Below are 8306 nucleotides of genomic sequence, written 5' to 3'. Positions count from 1 at the left end.
GTAATTTTTTATGTTATAAGAAATATAGTATTTATTTTTCTTTTTTTTTTTTTTTTCCTGGTCACAAGGCAGGGATAGTGAAAAGATGGGACCTGGAGAAGTGTTTCTCAAAGCAATGTGACTTTAAACTTCGCATTTTTCATCTTAAGGGGAAAAAAACCAAACACCAAAAAGAACTCTGAAAAAACAACAAAAACCCCCACCCCAACCCCCAAATCTCCCCAAAAATAAAGAAGGGGAGAAAAAAGGAGGAGGCAGAGTCGGGGGTGGCAGGGAAAGAATGAAATTTCTGCTCATTTCTGAAGAGAAGATGTAACTTCTGGAAATGCTGTGACTTCTGTAATACCAGCCAGCAAATGCTGTTGTCAGAGCTCCTCAGCAGCTCTAAAAGGAAAAGGATTTAATCTTCCTGAAGAAAGGACTTTCTGCTCTGACAGAAGAAAGGTTGTATCGACTAAAATGACTTCAAAGCCTGAAATCCTGCACATGGAACAATGTGAGCGAGCACTGGGTGAGCTGTGCTGAATCACACAAAACACCTTCGCAGGAAAGAGACTCTTTAAAGCCCTTGGTCACCAGCTCAGGCAGCTCCACACAGCAACTGGCAACCAGTTCTGCATGCTCTGCACAAGACAACGGAGAAAAGCCAAAATGTGTATTGTACTTTCCAAGCACTCCTTAGAATACCAAACAAGCCTCAGGATAGATCTGGAGGGCAGAGACTTCGAACTCCTCAACAGTCCCGCCTCTTGTCTTGGCTTTTACTGCGGTGCCCTCGGGCAATTAGTAATTTCTGTTTGTGCATGTGACCAGCGGAGAACCACAGTGCACCCTCCTGGGGACACGCTCCCTCGGAGCCGGCCGTTCTCACGGGAAGCTGCTGGAAACAAATGGCTTTACCCACAGAGCAAACAAGCAGTTAGCAAAGAGATCTAAAACAGTAAAACACTAGGGCTTATAAAAGCCCCAGACCAAACTGATTGGAATCTGCCTGCCTGAAGTAATATCCTCCTGGCAAAGCCATACAGATACTCCCTTGTTTGGGGGAAAGGGAAAACACCAAGAGGCTGACAGAGACCTCAGAGCTGCTGATAACAAGCTTTCTGGCTTTATCTTAACATTACCAATAAAAATCAAACGGCTGGCTGAGGAAATCGTGCAGAAGGATTATCTTGACACTCAAGAAGCCAAACCCACAGACTGTAGGGACAGATGATAATAACAGCAAGCAAGGAGATAAAGGGGAACAAGCAGAACTTCTTCCTGTCCCCTAGAGGAGGAGATTGTGCAGGTGCTCCCTGACTGTATTTTGTGAAGAAACAGGCACCATAAGTGTCAGAACAGGCTGGAGCTGACCATCAGATTCTATTTCATCTTGGGCTGCAACCTCTCATCCCTGCAGATAAAAAGGTTTTAAGTCCTTTTGCAATGCTCACTAGAGGGAAAAACCCAGCTTTTGTCATTGTCTGTTTGCTAATTCGATGCTAATTACCTCCTGCTCAGGCTAACACGATGACACTTTTTTCAGTCTTTCAAATGAAAAAAAAAGCATGGAGGTGTTTTTATAATTGCAGTTTATTTCAGCATATTTATCCTCGTGGGAACCTCCAGATTTCACAGCCTGCTAGTCTGGAACAAGCTTTCTGCAAAATAAACTGCCTCATTGAGACATTCTTTATTAGGAATCTATCACTAACCTGATCCAATAATTCTTTGTGGGAGCTGCAATGAAGTGAGAAACAATGTTTCATAAACCCATCAGTACCCAGGCAGCTTTAGTACCTCGGAAGCAGTAATAGCCTGGTCATCCCAGTCAGCCTCTAATCAAATTAGAGGAGCCTGTGCAGGCCTGTAAATCTCACCTGGAGCAGCACTACCCTCTAAAGAGAAGTCAGTGCTGTAGCTGTCATCTGGAACTTAATATTTTAATGGAGCCATTCGGGGGGCTCAGGACAGAAATACTTCTCTCCCAGTGGTCTGTGCTGCTTGACATGTCCTGGGAAGAAGGTTTTTTAAACTTTTCATCATCAGAAATCAGACCATTTCCTTCCACAGTACCTTGGGGAGGCCAATGAAAACACTGCTCTGGCACCTTCCCCCAGACTCCCACTCTCCTCAGCACTTTTCTAGGGTTGCACATATTGAACCTGCTAAAATGCTTAAACTGTCACAGCTTTTGGCACATACTTACCCTGGGCAATGTTCCCGTGGCCAAGAATCACAGCACAGTCTCCCCTGGGGATCATGCCTTGCTGGTCCCCCCAGAAAGGCTCCTTTTCCCACACACACATTTTCACACATTTCATTGTTTGTCTCCCATCCAGTTTTCCCCCAATGGAGCTGAGTAAAAAGGAGTATTGAGAAATGAAGTGGTGACAGTAGGAAGCACTGAGGGTCCCAGTGGGAACATGAGCAATGCTGATACACTTCTCTTGTGGAGATCAGAACACAAACAAGGCCATGAGCTATTAAAGCCCTCTCCTGCAAACCAAAGGGTGGAGATGGATCTCCCAGCAGTCACTCCCAAGGCCAAGAGACAGAGAAAGAAGAGTCACAGCTGGGTTTTCTCTGTTCTTCTGTACTCCCCAGTGTGTCCTACCAAGGCCAGTCCACCCCAGGGGGGTCCTACCTGGGTACAAGTTGTCCATTACAGCCATGGTTCCTTCAGGATTGCACCACAGGAAACCTGTCCTGGGGAAACACCCCACCAGGGCAGCTGAGTTTATTCTCACAAGTAGAAGAGAAATCAATCACTGGAGCAAAGCAGGTGGGGACAGTCATGTCTGCATACACACTTTTCAGAAAACACATTAAAAATTTATTTTAAATATATTATAAAAGGAAGTCCATTCAACTTTAAAAACACTAGGCATTCTATCAATGATTCCCAATTTATGAAAGCTACTACATTAAAGTGCTACAAGTCCTTTACCACCCCCAGATATTAGGCTGTTGGTCCTAATACGCACAAAATAAATACACACTGATTCAAGAGGCACCATCCAGTTTTACAGAGAAAATGCATGCAGTACAAGGTACAGACAAACTTAGACCTAATCACCGAGATCCTAGAGAATGCATTTTGAAACCAATTCCCTTCTCCACCCTAGAGGCTAAAGCTATTTGTTGTTGTTATCGTAAGGGCTAAGGTTCCAGGCTGTTAGCTTGATCAGTTTTTATCTTGTTTTGTGGCTGAAGTTCACATTTGTTTGCTCACTACCAGGGATTAAGACTTTTCTCCATGAGTCGAACTAGTATATTTAAAACCACATTGATCCAATGGCTTTATATAAACTCCCAAATCACTCACAACTGCTGGAATCATTGAAGCCTTTTGGGTCATACAGAAGCATCAAGAAAGCTCAAATGCAGTCAATTAAGGAGTGAAACAGCTAACAGAGGCAGAGTGAAAAATAGACACAGGTTTTTTATTAGGGTTTCCATGATCTATCATTGCCTAGTTCCATACAGATTCTCCAAGCTAAAGCATGACACTACAAAGTAGAAATCAGAGCAGGAGGTGAGCTTATTTTGGTCACACTTCAAATTTATAATGTGAATAAATCAATCTGACTGGTTAATGAGGAATATGAAATGAATTGATGAGTCTGTGTTGAATGCTGATGGCAATTTCAGATCTCATTTCCCATTCTCCACCCACCACACATCTCTCCACTTGAACCAGGTGAAGATTTGCAGCTTGTTTTAAAAATCTGGACTCAACACTCATTAGGTCAGAAAACAAAGCGCTTAAAGGTGAATCCTACACAAGCTGGGAAATTGCAGCACACAGACTTTCCTTGCTTAAGGTAAGTAACAGGCCATGGCAGCTGGGAGCAGGACCCAGTGCTCCTGACTCACAAGGCAGCTCCCCTTTGCTGTGTAACCTGTGAAACCACCCAGAATCCACGAACCCCAGCAGCTGGAAGAGGCTGTGGGATGAAGGTACACCTGCATCACTTGGGCTGTTTCACACATGGCTTTACCAGGGCTCTTCTGACTGCAAGCATGACAGGCTGACTGCCAGAGGCTGGCTGTTCTCTCCAATCAATTCCAAGTCCCTGTCTGTATCCTGAAAGATAATTTAGAATAAAATCTTCTCCCTTTTCACCTGGCAGTTCCATGACTGCCCAGCCTGACTGTTAGGAGATGTCTCCCCTGGGTGATGTGAGCCAGCAGAGCTGCTGTCACAGCCCTGCAGCAGCCCCAGAGCACTGTGCTCCTGCAATGCTGCTGGTGCCTGTTTGACTCTCAGGGAGAAGGAAAGTTTGCTGACTGGAACACTCCAGTAGTAAAGGAAAGCAAAGCCCTGTGCACAGACTGCTGTAAAACCAACCATGAGGAAAGTTAGCCTGAGAAATTGCTTTCTTGCTACTTCTGTATTAGAGATTTTAATACACTCTTGAAAAAGTTTCCCAATGATGGAAGGCATCAGCTTCTTCTGAAAGACACTTCTGCTACAGATTTTATATGCTTTTGGGACTATTTGTGATTTGCATACTTAGAAAATAAAATGTAGGATCCTGCATGCCAGTGAAATCACGAGCCTTCACCATGAGGTGAAACATCCAGCAGCTCACCAAGACATCTTCCAGTACAGCTTCAGCTGTTAGAGCACACCCAGAGGAAGCTGCCAACGTTTCCAAGTCTTCCTATTAGGAGTGACAAACCTCCCCAGAGTCATTAACCATATCGATTTAACAGAGGGAGTCCAGGAGCTTCTGAATTACTGTCGTTCACACAAATTTTGCACTGAAAATCAGACATTAAAAAAAAAAATTCCACACACAAACCCTGCAGGAGTCAAGCTTTCTCTTACATCCTTATCCCCCAACCCCTTCCCCTCTCCTCTCTTGTCCAGCAAGGCACTAGGAAATGGTTCAAGTTTAAGCATTTGCTGTACATTTACATTTTAAAAGGCACATCTTTATTTTAATGATGCTGTATTCCCCTTTCAGGAAGGCTCACACTTTCTTCTGTTGTGGTTTGAAAAAGAGAATTAATTTCCTAGGTATGAGAAAAGACACCTTGCACACATGAGAGCCCCAAACCTATTTACTGTCTGTAGGCCTTAGAGATTAGCACCAGTATAGATCAACAACAGCTTCAAGAGCAAATCAAAGTATTTTTATGCAACATAACACACACCCTGTAGTCTGGGATTCTGATACTTAAAAGCAGCAAAACTTATGCAACCACAAAGAGAGGGGTATTTCAATACCTTTGGGGGGAAAATCTGAAAACATGTATTTGGCATTAGATAATCACTAGTATTTAATCTCCAGTCTTGACTTGCATGCAGATGTGAAGATTTGATTATGTACTCATGCTTTAGTGATTTTGCTTACAAATAACCAAAAGTAATTAGAATAATTAACGAGATTGCCCTGCAAAGGCTCAGTTAAAGATGCAGATGATAAAATACAGCTTATATTTCTCAATCAGTGGATGGTTGGCTAATATTAAGTCTTTGCATTAGTCAACAAAGCCTCTAGGGTACTGAAAAGTGTAACTGATGCAAATAATTAATAGCTCAAAGCCCAGTGAGCTAGTCTGAAGCATACAGAATTTGTGAGGCTCTTGCCACACGCAGATCCCAAACCTTCAGAAAAAAGATCAACCACACTGAGATGGACCTGGTGCAAGCACTGACACTAAATCTCTGATTTCTGTGTACTGGTGGTGGTTGTCAAATAGGAATTGCCTCAACTATTGCCTAATCTGTTGGTGCAAGCTGCTAAGAGCTGACCTTTCTCTCCAAATTAAGATTACCAAGTGGTAAAAGACCTGTTCATTGCTGCAGCTCTCTCTGAAGCAAGAATCCAGTGAGCCAAGCAAGGGCTTCCTTCACAAGGTGAGCCCAAGTACAAAGCAAGCCATGCAGTTTAGAAACAGAAGCTAATCCTCTCATTAGAAAACTAAGACACACAAAGCTGCAACCTGCAAGCAGAACAACCTACAGTCCATTTATAGAATATGCTGATTGTGTCCCAGTTATAAAAAACTAGCACTGTTCATGGACAAACAGCTTCTTGTTCCACAGGCATTAAAACATTCATAAAGACATCTAGTCAGGCCATCTAGTGGCTCCACAGTCAGCACTACTCTGCTAATGAGAGCATTAATAACTTAGGGAAAGCAGCAGTCAGACACAAAGTGCTGGAAGGTGACTCAGGCTCCCACAGAAATGCAAAGGGATGTAATGACACACATACTGTAGTAACTGAGAACATAAGATGTCAACTCTGCTTGAAGCTGCTCTCACTTCCATCCAATACTGCTGCAGAACTGTCACAAGGGAAGTCTAGGGCTGTTTTTTCTTTCTTCACTCCCAAAATCTTAGACAACAAAATTTGCAAAGCCTGGTCCCAGCTGCAATGCAGTGCCCATGTTTCCTGTTCTCCATGGACCAGCTAAATTGGCAGGAAAGGTCAGACATGGCCTGAGCTGTGTGGATGAGAGAGGTGGAAATGATTCTGAGCCTCCTACACAATGCACCAGACTGGAGAGTTTGGGGACAGACAGCTGTGTCCCTGTTTGCTCCCAGCTGCCAGGCACAGCATCACATGGCATCCAGCACATCTGAAACACGGGACACAACCCTACAATTGGCAACAAAAGGGCTTTTGCTTCTGGAGCTCTGCAGAGGGAGCTACCCTGCTTGTTTTGGGACACCAGGGAAGCATCTCCTTGCCTTCACCATGCTCATCAAGCATCCCACAGAGGTCTCCTACTTATCACCCCAGAACTGGGTGCCTGCTACCTACTCTTGCAACATCCCTGCATGGGCAGCTAGACAACCAAGGAGCTGGGCAATTCCTGGCAAAGGAATCCTGTTCACTAATTTACACAGCATCTGTTCACTGCATCATCATTCCCAGCTTTTACCAGAAAATGCCACTGCTCCCTTCAGTACAGGACTAAGTCAGGGGAACTAGTAAATGTGTTTTTGCAACAACTTCATTTTAAACCAGGTTTTTAAAAAATACTTGCTTCAGATAGACTTGAACCAATGGTCCTCCAATCATTCAGTGTCAGTACATTCCAGCTCTTGGGATGAGACAATCCTGGTTTACTGTCTGGCAGATCCCACAGTCAAACCAGAAGGGATAACACTTTGCACTGCTCCCTCACGCACAAAGGAGAGGGTACCAGGAAAATGGGTCCATCAGTCCCACATCTCTGCTAAAGCAAACAGATTTGCAGTCACAGTCAGCTGTACACTGCTGTGGGTGCTAGGAAATGAGAGATGAATAGCACATTTCCACAAGGCTAGAACACCACTGACCACAGAACTCAAGAAACTACAAACTGATGAACAAATGGATAAAGACCAATGGCTAATCTCAGCCCTGACTTTATTATCCTGAATTAATCTGCTCACACCAACTGTAAATTAACTTAGCCTTCAAAGCTCTAAAGGAAGAATGGAAATTGTCTTCACGCAGTAGATTTCACTGAGAAATCCTAGAGATGTCTGTGCTAAAAAGGTTATAAGAGGCAAATTTGGAACCTGATCTCCAAAGGCTCTTAGCATAAAGTCTTTACCTGTAAGAACTTATTATTTAAAAACCCTCTGCTAATCTTTCACCTTGAAGATTCAACAGTGAGTGACAAACTGACTGCAAAGTGAATGGACCAGAAACCCAGATTCCTCATGGCTAATAATAACAGCCATATTCCCAACACTTGGCTGCACTTCCACTAGAGCTCATTCCTTCATCAGAGCTATGATTTGGAAAGTAATAATACTCAACCTGTTTGAAATATATTTGGTTCTGGGCAAAAAAAGACACATTTCATTTTACAATAATGGGCTTTTTTTTTTTTTTTTTGATTGGAGGCTTAAATCTTGTCTTCAATATTTTATTTATATGGAGTTTGGAAGATAAAGCACCTATGTGGCAATGCTTCAGTGGGTAGTATAGCAGCTACAAAAAGTCCTGCAGGGTCCTGGATAACAAAAATCATTTAACACCAGACCCCAGTGGGAAATAAAACAAAACAAAAAAGGTAAAAAATAAAAAGCGCCATTTGAAACACATTCAGACTCCTCTAAAAACAGAGTTTCTGTTCAGTCTCAGCACAGAAATGGCTCTGGCAAAGCCTTTAAAATTCCACCATCCCCAGAAGAGAAGGATGCAGCATCTTCACAATAAAGACTGGCCTGCTAATTAACCTTCTCCTGAGATTCTCCCTTTTACCTTCATGAAGTGTTTAAAAAAAAGTATTAAAAATTTTTTTTGTAACCCTCCCCAGTAAAAACTATAATTGTAAAATATATATATATATTTTCTCTCAGTCTT

Source organism: Geospiza fortis, unplaced genomic scaffold, assembly GCF_000277835.1.
Source record: "Geospiza fortis unplaced genomic scaffold, GeoFor_1.0 scaffold55, whole genome shotgun sequence".
Classification (NCBI taxonomy): Eukaryota; Metazoa; Chordata; class Aves; order Passeriformes; family Thraupidae; genus Geospiza; species Geospiza fortis.
The sequence above is the reverse complement of the archived record's forward strand: the minus strand, read 5'-3'. Positions refer to the sequence as shown.